This window comes from Tiliqua scincoides, chromosome 6, assembly GCF_035046505.1.
Source record: "Tiliqua scincoides isolate rTilSci1 chromosome 6, rTilSci1.hap2, whole genome shotgun sequence".
In the NCBI taxonomy this organism is placed as follows: Eukaryota; Metazoa; Chordata; class Lepidosauria; order Squamata; family Scincidae; genus Tiliqua; species Tiliqua scincoides.
This window is the reverse complement of record NC_089826.1, coordinates 27,776,161-27,793,882: the sequence shown is the minus strand read 5'-3', so window position 1 is coordinate 27,793,882 and position 17,722 is coordinate 27,776,161.

The following is a 17,722-nucleotide window of genomic DNA, read 5'->3' as shown; positions in this document are numbered from 1 at the left end:
GAAGACCTTGTTGCCTCTAGTGGCTGCAACTGTGCAGCACATCTACTGCTAAAAGCCTAGGCTTTAACCCCATGTTTGCCTGCCAGAGCAAGGAGTCACTGTTGAAACCACACCCTATCTCCTCCTGGGACAGGGGTGCTCAAAACGTCGATTGTGATCGACTGGTCGATCGCGAGGCAAAATGATTCGATCGCAGGCTTCTCTCCCGTCCATGCATTCCTGGGAGTGAGCCCCTGGCAGGCTTGTGAGCCCAGGGAGTGAGCCCAGGGAGTGAGCCTAGGGAGTGAGCCCGGGGAGCCCAAGGAGTGAGCCCAGGGAGTGAGCACCTGGCAGGCTCCTCCCTGGGAGAGGAGCCGCTGGCAGGCTTCTCTCCTGTCCACGCATCCCTGGGAGTGAGCCCCGTTGACTCTACTGGGGCTAACTTACCTTTCCCCTGTTTTTGCACTGGCATGTATGGAGATCTGCCCCCCCCCCAACTTCCATCTGTTGGTTCTGTGTGCAAGGGGTTTTGCACTGGTCTTGCTGTGATGTCTATATCTTGTACATTTCCATTACAAATGGTTTGTTCTACAGGCACATTTCCAGAGTCTATCTGTTCTTTGCTCTGGGTGGGTTCTGAATTGCATACCTTGAGCCTTTTGCTAGTGGATGAACTGTTTCCTACTCTCCCTAGTGGTCTTCCTGTTGCATGGGTTTATTCCTCAGGAACAGCTCTATTTCAGGCCAGTCCACTCCTCAAACTACTCTTGTGAACAACGTATGAGCTTGTGTACTGATTATATACACCACAGGCACAAATTCCATTCCTCTAAAGAAAGGGGAATGGTGTCTTAATAATACGTCATCATTATTATGATACATAACAAAGTAAACACAAAAATGTTCCTAACATGGATTTTTATTTTGCAAGTTAATCTGGAATAGATCATAAAAATCTTGTTCATTCCTATCTGCTTGAAATCTTGTGTCCCCTCTGAAAAGGCACCTCTAAGTTCACTCAATATGTCATATACCACATAAGTCATGACTTATATTCATAATAATTTTTGCAAGTAAGTACAGAGGAATTCTGGGCGTTATCTTCCATAAACAATATGAGAAGGCGTTACTTAATCTGGTATGCATTATCCAATACTGTCATAGAAAATAGAGCAACATTTCACAGCTTATATCTTTAGGGACATCAGATCTGTGGTATTTTGTCAATTTTCTTAAAAAAGAATCACATCTCCCCCCCCCCCCCCAATGTGGTTAAAAATATAAAATCCTGGCATATGTTTCATATCCATGCCAATGTATCCTCAAATCATAGGAAAGTATTGTGAAAACTTTTTCAGAGCTTTTGCAAAAAAATAAAACAAAATATCCCAAACCAAAAACACTTCATCATTTGATGCAAAGATTCTGAACTCCTGTTTCCGAACTCAGTGGAAAGTTATGACTGAGTGTTTAATCTGCAAGATTTGCTCTTATGGGCAATCGCTGGTTTCTGCACACCCAAACACCTCCTTATAAATTATATGCACTTTCTTCTTTAAAAGATGAATCAGGATTGACCAATATGAGAATGGGAGTCAAATTTATATAACCCTATCTCTGTGTTGCTATAAAGGCCCAGCAAAAGAAATACGATACATGGGCACAGTAAATGAAGTTTTCTTACTGATAAACTGCCAGTGACTCCTAAGATTCAATCATACAACAGTTCAGATCTCTACCCAAAGGCTGAAATTTCTGGATGCTTCAGCATTATTCCTTGTATTTATGCCGGAGCTTGTTATTAAATAAATGACTACCCTCCTTGCTACCTTGTTCAAGAACACATCACAGCTGATTAAGGTTTTGATGTGTTGACTGATGCCGTGACTTGCTTGGGCAATTTGCTGTAATAGTTTGAGGAGAGGGAAATTCTATGCCAAGATACTGCAACATATTCCTTCTAATTTATTACAAACACATAATGAGGTTACAGGGGACATCTTTACAAAGGGCTGATCTACGATCCACTAATAGCCTCAAGTTCAATCTCAATAAAGAAGTTTCCTCCTGCCTTAAATTTGAATTCTTGTATTCATCTTTTGGGATCCTGGCATGAATTATTCACAGACATTCCGGTGAGGTGTTAATAGACAGTCATTCACCATACTTCGGAGACCGACCGGATGTGCTAGGATCCACTGTACCTTGACAGGAGCTGACCCATTTGACATTGCATTGATGAGCGGCGATATAAAATAATAAAAAGTGCATTTAACAGACAATTTACACGGAAATAGTTTAGCACAGAACTATTATTGCGATGCCCTCACCAGTTAGGCTTTACTGTATTATTGAACAGCATTGCAGTGTGTGCCATTAATCATGTGGTTTCCATTAGCTCCAGAGATGCGTCTTTAAGAAAGAGTGTGGCGTGTGTTCTTTTCCTCTTAATATCAAAGGGCAATGCAATGTACCATGGCACAACTGACTAAATAAGGTGGTTGCAAGGGAGATAAATGAAAAGTTGCCAGAGAGTTAAAGTGGATTGATTATTTAGGATGCAACTTTGTTTTGTAAAAGATTGCCATCTTGTCATCCAATCCATTGTAATCCATCAGTAAATTGTCATCCAATCCATTGTCATCCAATCCATTGTAATGCATCAGTAAATCAGGGAAGTGGGTGCATCTGGGTAATACGAGCCAGGGCACTAAAGGGAGACTGAGAGCACAGGAGACGGCAATCTCCAGGCATGTAACAGGTGGCACTATTGAAAACAAAAAACAAAACCCGGAGTTCGAAGTTCCACTCTTGTACTTGCTCCATCATCTGAGTCACAGACCAGACCTCCAGAACCAAAAAGAATGCCATGAAACCTTCTTGATATATACATGGCCTATGGATCTATAGCATTTTTTAAGCAAACCTGACCCTCTGGAGCTGACAATCTACTTTAGAAGTCGAGATGATGTCAGGAGGAGAGGTCACAGGTGGACAAGCACATAGTGTGAACGTTGTGAGGGAGTTTGATGTCCAGGGCAGATAAAACAGATTGGGCTAATTCAGGAAAGTGTTTGAATGCAAATGTGGATTACTGAGAGTCAAACTAAATGAGTATTTGAATGAGAGGTCTGGCCCTTCACATATGCTCTTCAGAGGACTAGGACTCATGGGGGTCTGCTCTGTAGGCACATGGGACAGGAGTATGCAACCTTGTCCTGCTGCCCTGTAGTCCTGATGAAAATTGCATTCACAAAGCTGCTATTAATCTCAAGAGGAGGCTTTCTTCCTAGGGCTAGTAGCTTCAGGAACACAACTGTCATTGGGATCACCATGAAAGAGGAAAGGGTTTAATACCCCTGTGATGAGACTTTCTCATCACAATTTCAAAAGAAAATTGACAGGAGGCAGTTTCAGGCACAAGGGATTCACTTGGAATTGTGGGGAAAACTAAGGGGCTACTCTCAGTGCAGACAATTTGGCTGGTTTCTCATTTTGTTCACATCAAATCAGAGATAATGTACCTCACACTTGCTCTTTATCCTTGCTCAATAACCATTCCCATCTCACATCCTTGCAGCTGCACCTGGTACTTGTCTAGATATTTGAATTCTGAAGGTACAGGCTATTTCATACACAACAGAAATCCATACTGATCGTAGGTAAAAAACAAAACCCTCTCACGTTCAATGTGTGGAGCCCATGTGGATGCTTTGCTTATGAACAGGTGCAATATTATAGCCAGTCTGCCAAGCAGGTGAGTGAACCTAGGAGTCCCACAGGTGAATGAACCTAGGAGTGCTCTCTCCTTCTTTGGAGGAGAGAGTCCTTCCATCAGAGGAAGGGAACTCTTTGTTTCAATCAAACAATAGCTAGATTACTTGCAGTGACCCATAGGCAACAATGAACCCTGTGTCTCAGGAATCCTCCTTTCATTGGTTGCTGGATACCCATGTGCACAAGGGCAAATCACACCTCTGCTATGAACTACCCCATGAACTACCGTAGGTTGCTCAGTTGCATGCAGAATGACCCAAGTTCATTCCTTAGAATTTCCTGGTATGGCTGCGAAAAGCTTACCTATAACATTCAAGATCAATTGCCAGCCAGTGTCAAATCTAAGGCATGTACTGAGCTAGATAGAATAACGGTTTGATTTCAGTGTAAGGCATCTGCCTATTTAGCCTATGATTAGAGGCAATTTAATGTGGCGTGCTTTACCCCCTTAAAATGCGCTGTATAAATTAACCGTAATTGATAGCACCAATTAAACTTTTCTAATGCTTTTATGCTGTTTGGTTGCCACACCTGCTTCCATTTTCAGTGTTCGGAAATGGCATGCAAAGTCTATACACATTTTTGTATAAGTTGGCTACCCTCTTGGCTCGCTGCAAAGTTCTTTTCAGTTGCACCTTCTCCTTTTCTGTGCTTCAGCGAGCTGAGCAAGATCATGGAGCGAGCTTCAGTCATGGGAATTTCCTTCCCCAGTGTACCAGTCAGGCAATCCACAAAACACCTGCAAACACAGTTGGCTAACTTGCCGTGGAATGAGTTGAGGATGTTGTCTGCGCAGCACCTGCTCATGAAACCTCCTTTGGAAGACACACGAGTTATTTGCCAAGTAGATAATCTCTGTAGGATTTATTTTTGGCTTCCTAGCAATCAGCCCTTACACTTTGTGTGATTTAAGTCATATCAGATTTCAAAGCCAGTCAAAATACAGCACGTAAATACCAGGTGATTGGAAGCAGAGTTCCTACAAGAGAAGGACCTTGCTGATCAGGGTTCCGAGAAGTAGAAGGATGGGTGCATATAAGATGTACACACCAGTCTTCAACTTTAAATAATGGCTAGCCTGCACATGCCCAATCTCGTCTGATCTCGGAAGCTAAGCAGGGTCAGGCCTGGTTAGTACTTGGATGGGAGACCGCCTGGGAATAGCGGGTGCTGTAGGCTTATACCATAGTCTTTCGAGACTGAAGGTTGCCAACTAGTGCCATGGGCCCGACAAAACCCTTGCATATGTACCTGTGGACCATTTGAGAGGGGAAAGGAAGGAACAGGGCTCCCTTCAGCCGTATGGTGATCTCCTCTCTAAACGTGGGTTAGGAATGGATCATACTCATCCCAGTTTGATTTTGCTCAGGGAAATCTTCACGTGCATAGTCTAGTTCAATGGTCTTCAACCTTTTTCATGCCGCAACCCCAACAAATAAAAGTATGACTGGGGACCCACCACCAATCCCTCCCCATTGCCAGGATCCACCTACTCCTCATCCCATTTTGCTCCACCTCTTGTGTCTTCACAACAACGCTGTGAGGTAACAGCTTTAGAAGTGCTGGCCTTAGGAGCTGCAGGGCAAGACTGCAAGAAGTGGCTGTTCAGGATGATATCAAGAACTCGGTTTGGATAAGGCAGTACCATAACTGGATCGGATCCAAGCCCTTTCTTGCACAGGGTTTGAAATATTGCTGCGACCCCCCCCCCATGAGGCTTTATGACCCCATTGGGGTCACAACACACAGGTTGAAGAACACTGAGCTAATGCTGAACTGAAAATATCTCCCACCCCTCTCTTTGTCACTCCATTCATTGGTGACAAACTTGGGGAGGTCTTTGCAGGGACTCGCAGGGACAAAATCAAACTCATCAACAGCAATGCTCTTTCAGTGTCTGCTATTTTTATTGTTTTCTTTTTTACCTCCTGTTTTCCCACCATGAACTAGAATTACTGTGGTAATTCCCCAGAGGGGCCTTCTGGGGAAAAAGTGACAGCTGCCAGTAGCTGCAACAAGGAATCCCACCACTGGTGCCGAGAGGAGAAGTGCCTCAGGACAGATTGTGGCGAAAAAAGGTGAAGCACTTTGGCCCCCATTTACTTACCTCACAAATGCACCATCTTTCTGCCGCAGCAATTAAGAAAGTTTGTAATTTAAAATAATTTAAAATAATGGTTTACAATGCAGAAAACATGGTACAAAAAGAGAAAGGCGCAAAGTGGAAAGAGGAAAGCAAGCAAATTCAGTTACAGAATCTTTCGTACAGTCGCGCAGGGCAAGTTCAAATGATACTCCATCACAGTGGCACATTCTGTGAGGAAAACAGGGACTTCGTCAGCCTTTGCCCTCCCAGCATGCCGTCCTTGCTCCTGTTTGATCACATGTGGCTGCTACGTCCAAGCAAGCCTCAATTGCAGGATTTAAATAATCATTTTCCTCAGGGCCTCTGAGAGGAATTTTATCAGGGGGTAGAAAGTTTCTTTTTGACCCCTTCCCAAATGGGCACAGGGGGCAAAACAGTATAAGGGGGGCGGTGGGGATGGGGCAGGCATAATGGGCTTGAGGAGGGGCAAAACATGGTGGGGAAGGGTGGCAATAGCTGAAAATGTTTTTGGAGCCCAGGTTTCCTGATGCAGACGCAAGTCTACCCATCTGTGCAGTGTCAGCAGCTATATATAGTGATATAGAAAACCAAATATACTCCTTAGTCTCTCTAAAATCTTATAAATATAGGAAATCATGGAAGAAAATTAGCACCATTTGTATTTAGGTTCAGGGTGGCAGGGTGAGTGTCAGAGTGAGATTGGAAAATGTAAGATCCCAGGAAATTTCAGGGCCCTCCCCTTTAGCTCCTGGATCCCCTCTTTGACCCTGGGACTGGGATCAATTAGCCCCTACACCTGCAGTTTTCAAACTCTCCGAGAGTTTGAAACCCGCAGCAAGTTTTCGCGGGGGCGGGGGGGAGGCAGCAGGGGCAGGAGGAAGGAGGGAGAGTGGGGCGATCGCACTCCGCTTCCGCTCTCCCTTTCCCTGACCTGGGGAGCCCTGCAGGTGCTCACGCAGGGCTCCCTGCACACAGGGACGGCTGCTGCAGGGACTGGTGAGTGCATCCCAGTCCCTGCAGCCCCATCAGAAGGGAAAGCGGAGCGATCGTGCTCCACTTCTGGTTTTGTGGAGTGGGGCGCGATCACACCACTTTCACTTTTCCTGACCTCGGGAGCCCTGCCAAAGGTTGCACAGGGCTCCCCCCCCCCGGGAGGCTGCAGGAGGCTTGGGCAAGTGCACCCAAGCCACTGCAGCGCCCCTGAGTGGCGCAATCCTGTGGATCCTGTGGATTGCGCCACTGCCTTCCCCTGTCTCCTGGCTGCCCCCACCCCTTAAGGGGGCAGAGGTCAGGACCCACAGGCTGGGGCATCGCGGCGCCCCAGTTTGAATACCACTGCCCTACACACTCGTCTCAAGGGCCCAGGTTTTCCTCATATGATGGGCCACTCCAATGGGATCTAATTTGAACTGGGCCATGATGAAGGTATGTAATTACCAGGTGGAGCAGTCACTGTGGGAGACAGTTCTGAGAGAGGCCCCCACAGCTGCAGCAAGGTGGAATGGTCACTAGTAGTCCAGAGAGAGGAGCCAAATGACATTCAGTGCCAAATCTGAGCCAGTGGAGGGGATCTCACTGGCCCTTAATGGATTGGAAGACCCATCCTTAGAGAAATCTAGCTCCTCTGCAGGGTTCCAACATGCAGACTACTCTTACTTGAAGGATTCACCCCATATTTATGACTGTGAATGAGGCATGAAAGCAAATCCTTCTCCACCCTCCGTTTCACAAATATTCCACTTCGGCTCTGCTGAAATCCGTGCAAATATTACAGAAATTATTCTAGTGGAAGTAATTAATAAGCTCTGGGCATAAAAGAGACACTTTATCTCCAGACATCTACACACGTATTTGTGTGAATTGTCGAGGGTATGCCGGATATAAATCTAGGTGGAGAGACGAGCCATGTATCTATTTATATAATGAATTTGTGCGAGAAGGAAAAAAATATCCTGAAGATCTGACAGTCTTATAAGAGTATTCCCAGAATGGCACAATCTTTTAGAAAAAGAATAAATCACACTCGATCTTTTTGTAAATTGACCTGTAAGTTACTGGCAGCAAATCAATAGGCTACAAATGAAAAATAATAATGCAATAACAATGCTGTGTATTATCTTTCGGCCAAGATAAAAAGGAGTGCGATGATCGATAGGAGAAAGATTAAGTCCTGCTACTTTTTAAGGAAATATGACAATGCAACTAATCCATATTAAGACATTGCTGTTATGATTAAGTTCGGCCTTTAAAAAGGAAGGAAAAGGGGACCTAAATATTTATCTATCTGGATTCATGCCAGGTTAGATTTTCTGATGCTTCATATAATGCTGTTGTAATTTTTTTTTTTTTTTGGACACTTTAAAATGAAAATTATTCATTAAACCAGCTGGCTGGTTGCATAACTAAAGGCAGCAAAATATATCAATACAGTCAGTTGTCTTTATATGTGATATCACTATCTGTGAATTCACTTATCTGCAAGGGACAGAATTGTCACCTACCTCTCGTTATCCATGACTCTGTTCACATTATCTGCAAATTCTGTGCCAGTGTTTGTGCCAATGCCAAGTGTTTCTTTTGTGTGCCAAGTGCCCTTTCCCCATGGTTTCCATTGCTGAAGTTCTTCTTTGAGAGACCGGAAAGGTTCTCTTTGGGGGTTTCCAAAGATGTTCACTTCTACCCTGGGCAGAAGAGAAGATAAAAGAGGCAAGCATTAAACACAATGATAAATCTCTTTTTTTTCTTTTTCAGTGATTCTAAAATTAATAGTATATAATGTGAAGGCTTTTATTTAAAGACCCTAATATTTCCCAGGATACCATCACTTGAAAATGAACTGTGAAATTGTATAAACCTATTTGTAGTTTCATATTCATTTAGCTTAAAGATTCTTGAGGACTCCAGAGCTTTGTATTTATTAGAAAATAATTACTTGCTGCAAAACAATCTATCAAAACTTCTCATATAAACCCACAAAATCCACCAAGGGCCTGCTCCAGCTTCTTTGAAGCCCGTAGAAAAACTTTCTGACTTCATTAGTGCAGACATTAGTCCCACAAACGTTTGTCTTTGAGATGTAATAAGTTCATCATAACATATTTTGCATAATAATCCTCCACTTTCAGTGACTTCCTAGTGTTGTGAACCACTAGGGGCAATAATAGTTTTGAAACCGTGTTCCCAGGAAAGTCTAGGCCAAGGTTTCTCAGCAGAAGTTCAATGAAAATACCTGTAATGGCAGGCAAACTCACTGATGGCCCAATTCTATCCATTGGGCCCATGCTGCATCCAGCACTGGATTTGTGCAGGCAGGAGAGAGTCTCCTCAGGGTAAGGGAACATTTGGTCAATTACCCTGTGTAGAGCCCCAGCCTGCTCAATGGGACTACTTGGATCTGCACCAGCTAACTTACTGGCCAGAAACAAGTAGCCCCGTGTAGAGCTTTCAGGCCTGGAATAGGGGTTAGGACAAGGCGGAGGCTTCCTCCGTCATCCTTGCTCCTCTCCTGGGCCCAAACAGCTTTCTCCCTGCCCTCCCACCATGAAACATCCCCCCCCTGCCTCCGATCTGCCCTGCCCCTGCCTATCAGCACACCCTGCGGCCATTGGGTGGCACCACTTACTCACGCAGTGTCGAAAAGTGCTTTATGATGCTTTTATGACATCCAGCACTCTCATCGCTCAGGACTGGACTGTGAAAGTCAATATATTAATTTTGTCAGTTCGTCTCGGGTGCCTGAATTGAATGTGGGAATATACTGCTGGAAGAAAGAGTTAATACTTCCTTCTAGTACCATTTTCCTTTCTGAATTCCTCCTACCTGAAGCCGCACTCTGCTCAGTGTGAGAAAAAAGCTACAGGGATACATATGGTGCCAGTGTCCCACATACACAACATATAACAGATAGGGGAGGCAATTTAGATTGAGAAAATGAATGGAGAAAGGGTTAAGTCCCCTCTCTCCCAGCACTGTGGTTCTGAACCAATTTCTACCTTCCCTTCCACAGTGTTTACCTTTTCAAAACACACACACACACCCATCCAAACCTTTTACATTAGAGCAAAGAACTCAGAGCCCAATCCTATCCAATTTTCCAGTGCCAGTGCAGCTGTGCCAATGGGGCATGAGCTGCTCCTCTAGGTTTGGGAACATTTGTTCTCTTATCTTGAGGCTGCATTGCGGCTGCACCCGCTTGGGCCCTCAGTCTACAATCCTATCCATACTTTTCTGGGAGTAAGTTCCATTGACTATAATGGAACTTACTTCTGAGTAGACCTGCACAGGAATGGGCTCCCAGTAGGCTATTGATAGCACCTGATTTTCTTTCCATTACTGAGCAGTGGTGTAAACACCAAAATGAATTCTTCTCAATAGCAACTTCATTTTCTGAAGTCATTAAGCAAAAGTGACATTGATCACACTATTATTTGATCACTAGTACAAGGCTTCCTCTTTGACTGGGCAGGAACAATGAATCTGATAGGTGGCAGTCTGGTAACATGGGATAAGGGGGAATGAATATTAGTGGAATTACCTTAATTATCAGTGCCAATTCCTTCTATCCATCTGGCACATAAACCAGGAGGGTATTGGTTCAACATTGAAGTAAGCTGTATGCATATGCAAGTGTTGCTTATGATGATCTTGCAGTTTGCATTCCCTAACAGCCCAATCCTGTCCAAATCCCCCCCCCCCCATGCAACCACACCACCAGAGTATATGCTGCATCCTACAGGGGTGAGCTTCCTGGAGGTCTCCCCTGGGTAAGGGAACATTTTTCCCCCATACCTTGGGGTCAGGTTCTTATGGGTCTACTCAGACCTGTGTTGTGAAAGTAGATCGAGGCCAGGAAGGGGGATAGGATATCAGCAGAGATGCTGCCACCAATATCAGCCTCCTTCCTACCCTCAACACAACACAACCCACCCCTGCTCCAGTCACTGCCCCATTCTGCTCATCATCTGCTCCCCCCATGCCAACTTACTAGCACAGAGGTCGCTGTCACTTGGTTGCCGCCGGTCACTGCTTTTGCAGTGGTGGCCAGGCTGAGCTCTATGGCATGCATTTTGTAATGGATGTGAACTATGCTGCTCCCCTGGAAAGCAAGATTTGGTGGCACAAGACTTTTTGCTGATATTGCCACCAGCATGGAATACAGAATGGTACAGACATTCCTTACATTATTAACAGTAGCTGAGTCATCATGTAGCCCCAAGGCTTCAATGCAAACAAATTCCTATAATTAAAGACCTATCAATACAATTAATTTCTCATTCTCAAATGCTTAGGTCTGCAATCTTGTCAATAGGCCTTGAACAAACATTTGCAATATATGATCACTCCCCCACCCCCCTTTTCTAAAAGCATGATGTAGTCGTTGATAGAGTTGCAGTCTGGGGCAGGATAGAAGGCATCACAAACAGGGAGGGGATAGCGCATATAGCTGTGATTGTTGCTGGTCAGGTCCAAGATGGGGGGCATGCACAGTCAAAGCACTGAAGATACTAGTTTGAAGTGATGAGCATGAATCAGTGACATCTAGATAGACCTTTTTAATGCTGACTCCAGATTGCTGGAGCAAAGTCCAGCACTGGGTTCCCCATGAAACCCTGCCCATTTCTGGTGATACACCAAGTGCTATCACTGCCACCAGTATTGAGGTTTGAGGGGGCCAGCCTGATATTTCTTAATATGGGCCTCTGGGTACAAAGATCCCAGCTAAGGAGATGGGCTGAGGATGGGTGAGAGGGTGTCTACGTGTATGTATGTCCTTGGAGTTCAAAATACCTTACTACAGGATTCAGTATGGAGTAGCATGTGTAGGGAATGCCAATCACTCCACAGACACTCTCTCTACTTGTATACTTTGTAAATAAAGCAAGTATCACTAAAATACAGGTGCCTCTCTGCTTGAAAGGAAGCTAACCCCAGGTAGCTCTGCCACAGGAACCTCTCCAGGAAGTGGGGAGTGCATAATAGTAGTTAAGTGCCCAATTTTCTCAATCATAGCAAAGTCACAGAATAAGTCATAGTTTGAGTAAATTGCAAAAGCAGGAAACCTATACACTGTAGTTAGGATGGATGGAGAAAAGGCAATAGTAATGGCAGTATCTCTGTGTGTGTTTGTTGTCCTTGTTTTCATTCCCAGGTTGTGTGGTACCAATGTCATTTATAAACTACATTCCACTTTTGCCATTGTACTGGAACTGAGCTGCACAATAGGGTAGCAAATGAATGCTTGCTGAATGCTGGGAGCCAAAGATGAGAGTACTAAACAAACATGGAAACAAGAAAAAGACCCCTGGAATCTGTTTAGTTTTTACACCAAGCAGTTAGATCTATAGTATTAAAGGCAATCTTATACTAATAAATAATACTAAATGAAATTAAAAAACTATGCTGACTAGATGAGCATAGGGTGCCCTTTGGGGAGAAAAGCGGAATATAAATCGAATAAATAAATAAAATCCTAACCACACTTTCTTGAGAGTAAGCCCCATTGAACAAAATAGGACTTACTTCTGAGTAGACCTCGTTAGGATTGTGCCCTAAACTCTCTTCTGCTGGGATTGCTGGGACATATTAAATCTATCCTGATGTGACATCATATAGTAGTCCTGCTGGTATGGGTATGAAAGGGAGAGGAGTAGAACTTAAAGCACAATCCCAAGTGCTGTATTGGCTGGTGCCAGTCCCTTATGCTGGCTGAAGACTGTAGCAAATGTGCCCTAAGGCATATCTACAAAGACTCAGGAATCAGGGAGATCCCATGTAAGAACATACACTGGCCTTCCCCCACTGGAGCAAGCCCTGGGATAGGCAAGTTTATGCTGGCCAAGTCAGCCCAGTGCGGGGGTTTTGGAAGGGGTAGGGAAGGGAGGAACTGGGGCGTTCCGGGGCAGGGGGAAAGAGGGTGGGCAGTGGGTAGGCCCCTGGGCAGGCTGGGCTACGAGGGAGATGGAGCCAGGATCCAGAATTTAGGCTGGATCCTAACCCTCTTCCCTCGAGGCGCAGCCTAGCTCTGGGCTGCCAGACCTTCAACCCCTCTTTAAGCAGTGCAAATTTGAGTAGGCCCATCCTGGCCGCTGCCACATTACCCAGGGTAAGGGGAATTGATTCCCCTTTCCCCAGGTTGCCCCCCAGGCAGCCCCAACCCCGTGCTGGATACAGTGCAGGCCAGCTGGCCTACCTGTTCCAGCACAGGTTAGGATTGTCTGTTAGTTGCAATCCTACACTAAAGCCAATCTTGTTTCCGCACCTAGCAATCTGCAACACTATGCAAAGGCAAACATTTCCACGGATGTCAATGGTCAGCCTCAAGTCACTGTCCTCATCTCCTATCTCTGTCTCCAGAGGCATGATAGATCAATCATAGCAACCCACTAGGTATATTCACTTCAGCCAGAGAAATTATACTTCAGGCACTGGGCATGTAACAATTATCAGTTTCCAAAGTCCTACTAAGAGTTTGGGACCATGGTAAGAATTGGTGAGGGTGAGGTGGGGAAAGGCTCCGACAGTGCCGTAGTGATCACAGCACCAGTAGGAGTAAAGGTGTTTTTCATTTACCTGAGGGGCCACACTGGCCTCCAGGAGGGTCCGGGAAGTTCTGTGGGCCTCCACGCTGCTCCAAATAGCTCTGATAATTGATTGGAGCCTACTTCCAGTTTTTGTGCAAAAACTGGAAGTGGGCTCCGAGAGAAGCTATTTGGAGTAGCAGGGAGGCCTGTATTCAGGGCTGTGAGCCTTCCAAACCCTGCCAGACACCAGTGCAACCCCCCAGGTAAGTTAAATCCTTGCTCCTGGTGCCACTGCAATTACAGTTTCTAGGCCACTTCCCTTAAGGGGGAGTGGCCCTTTTCTAGTTCCCCTGTTGGGTCATAACCCAACAGTGTGGGAAACATTGGTTCTGGTCTTGAGTCATGAATGGGAACTTATTGACAGACAGGAATCATAATGAAAGGGCACTTCGCCCAAAAAAGCTAAACAGTTTGGCCTCATAAAACTTATAGGAAAGTCATATTGCTAAACATCTGAGAATCTTTGCACTTCATTGCCCTGGAAGTTAAAGACAATAACAAGAGATATGATGTCCTGTTGTACAGCACTTACAGCCCAATCTAATGCCTGTCTACTCAGAAGTCTCATTATTGTCAATGGGGCTTACTCCTAGGTAAGTGTGGAGAGGATTGCAGCCTTAGAAAACAGAAAGGAATCTCAAATAGAGTTATCAAACTTGCCCCAAAAGAAAAAAATGGCTCATGAAGATCTGCATAAATAATATAATGTCCTCATTGATATACTCATGGGCTAGTCCCTTTCTTCACTTACTGACACATAAACAGTCTGCTCACATCCTATCATTGCCCAAGTTCATAGAGACCTGCAGCACAATTCTATGCATGTCTACTTAGAAGGAAGTCCCTTTGTATTTAGTGGGTTTACGCCCAGGAAAGTTTGCATAGGATTATAGCCTTAGTTCTGCAAGAGAACAGACTCTCCCTGAACTCCTGCTAGGAGGCAGAGGAAATAATGGCACCAGTAAAACCAACACAAGTTTTTCCATTGACCTTGATAAAGTCAATAGATTACCCACTGAGTCTTGATGTGGGATGTCAGAATATACTGTAAACAGACTTTTATGGTAGGCTAGCTTAGCTTGCTGTTTTAAATCATTAAGTACATGTACTCAAAAGGCTTACAAATGCACTTTCCTTATCTGCCATAAAAATAAATAAGTCCCTGCCTTCTGCCTCCAATGAAGCTGTAAAAAAAACAACAATTATAAATCAGCTTCTCCCTCCCATCTCTTTTCTCCTAAAAAGGAAAAAGAAAAAGCTGGAGACTTTTATGGCTGCATTATATAATTACATGTATGAATAAACACACAGAACTGAGGAGTTACTCAATGTGACTGGAAAGCATCTAGCTCTCCACTGTCCTAGCTGCATTTCAACTCAGTTAATTCTGAGATCTTTGATCTGATTTGTAATTACCAGCACTAAAATGCTACAGCTGAGGTAGCTGATCATTTCCATAGTCTGCTGTAATACTTGAAATCAACTGGAACAGTTTCTTAATTTTCAGTTTGGTCCTCAGGTGTTAATATTTAGTCAACACATTCAATGCTCTTTTTCCCTACATTAAGCAACAGGCAAGTGTCCAAAATCTGACTAAATGTCTTTTTCCTGACAGCAGTGAAAAATGAATAATCATAGGAAAGTTTCCAAAGGTTAAAGCTTGTGCGAGTGTCTTGGGCCTCATTATAAGGGATTTAACAGGGCAGTTTGCCAGCTCTGGTTCTGGGCTAAACACGTTTTTTTTTTTCTCTGTGTAATAATGTGTTTTTTCATAGTATATCTTGCTACTACTTCTGTATCAGGTTGTGGAAATGGACAGTGTGCTATCACGCGTTAGCCATCCTTCCACTGATATGGTAGTCCTGTTGGTAACAAAAAAAAAGTCTGAACAGAAGTTGCAAAGAAATTAAAAATAAAAAAAGAGGTCCAGCATAGCATGAATAAGCATGGCTTCAGCTTTGGGAGTGATGCCAGCTTTGAAATCTCCCAGAAATGAGCGGAATGGTAGATCAGATGGAAGATCACAGACACTCATGCATGTGCACACACAGATGAAGGGAGGGAGAGATTGGCAGAGAGCCAAGTGATATGAAGTCCTGATAGCACCATCAGGCTGCTGGAGAAGGGTTTGGGATACTGCATGTCCATCGCATGCATCCCTATCTCAAGAGACAACGGTAATGCTTTTCTGGCTAGGGATGTGGGGGATAACTACTAGGATGCATAACACACTAGAGTTCACATGTGGTCAGGTCCTCATCACCTGCTTAATATTTTGCCCCATTATAACCATGATAGAACTTTAGAGGAGCATTCTTTTTTTGTCTACTGATTCAAACACAAGATAATTCATTCTCCCATAGAGTTTGTTGTGTGAATGCCATACTTTGAAACTTGTGTTTTTTTTTGTTTTTTTTCTGGTTAACTTTTATATTATGAATGATGATCATCAAAACAGATTCTCTGTTGTTAGTTCTACTGGTTCAATCAGTTCTGAGTACCTTAAGCCATTTTTGCCCAGCGTTGCATATACGCAACAGGGACAAAATGTGTACATTTGTGGGCTGGGCAAAAATGAGTTACACTGTTTTATGCAGAAATAGCCAGATATAAAAGGGGTCATCTGTGCGGAACCAAGGGATATTCACTGTGATGCCGATGGACCATATTAAAAAATATGGCCCTTTGGCTTTGTAGAGTAGAACCATCTCACTGATGGGACTGGACAACATGAGACAATTTAGGCTACAAGCTAATTTGGTCTCCTGCCGGATTTAGCATAGGGGAATCCAGTTGTGTACTGCAAGAAAGAAAAGGCAGCTCTGCTTATGAAGCCGGGAGCTTGGAGTATTCTGGATGAGGATTTCAACCTGCCATGTTTGTCTTGGACTATAAAGCTTTCAAAGGAACAGGAGTTTGGCTTGGATTTTGTGAAAATCCACACACAAACCAGAAGGTTTGAAATGCATTCTGGGACCTGTACATTATATTTATTTATTCTCTGGCCAGTTCTGTTAAATAAAAGGTCCAAAATACAGCCATTGAAAGTTTCAGGTTTTAAAACACATACTCACTTAGCTATTCACATGGTAAAATTGCCATGTGAATAAGCAGCCCCGCTAACAGGACATAGACACACCTCTTAAAGTGGTGAATCTTATATTTAGTCTCTCTGTACAATGCACTCATCACATCACTCCTCCAGTGGCTATTACTGGTCTCTTTCTTGTGCTTTTTAGATGGCGGTTGCTGTTCCAGCTGCAGAACCGTTTTCACATTCCTTTAAATATGTATATGATTTGTGATCTTTTTCACAAAAAAAGGAGAACAAAGGAAAAGCAGCTGCACTGGTGCTGCTGGAAGTTCTCCCTTGTTGAAGCGCTACGTAATCAACTAAGAAGATTTGCTGAACACCCTGTTCTGACAGCTACCTTCTATATAGCTCCATTCCCGCTTACTGTATTCATGGGTTCCGTTAGGCCTAGATTTTCCCTATAAGTACTTCCAAGTCATCATTAAGTTGTTGCATCCATAACGGATTTTCTGCCCAGTCCCACCCCGTAACACATTGTAGCAGGCAGTCATGCCACTGCATGTTATGGTGGGGGGCAACTGGACATCCTGCAAGAGGTTAGTAAATACTACTTACCCCTGTGGCAGAAAAAAAAAAGGATAATAAAATCCTGCCTCTGCAACTGTCACCAGATCTACCCCAACTCTTCCCCAACATGCCCCATTACTTGCCCTATTACTCCACCTCTCCACCCATGACCCTCCCCCACCAACAACTTGCTGGTGCCTCCTAGAGCTGCTGCCACGCATGCTGCACCTCTCACTATTTGTGGCAGCAGTCCAGCTTTTGCACCACTGTTAATGACCTTGCACTGCCGGAATGCAAGTTAGGATTAGAACCAAAATGTTAGCTCCTAGTTTTTGGTTTCTGGTTCTCCCTTGCTACTCTGCCTACTTATTTCCTGTTCTGATCTTCCAGCATATTTACTCATAGGTTCCTGCTAACTGCTCTTCTGCTATCTGGGCAAACAGGCACCATTTGTTTTCCTAAAGAGTGACCAAACACAGCAAAATTGCATAGAGGTCAAGGTAGATCTTCACCCCATAGCAACAGAACAAGTCTGTAATGCTCCAAATTCCGCCATGGATGTCTGTATAGCTTCACCAGTACACATGAGAAATGGACAAAAATCCCAATATTAGATACAAGGGTTGTTTTCTCTCACTGATTGGAAGGAAACAGTTGAGAGAAAAACTGAATGTATAA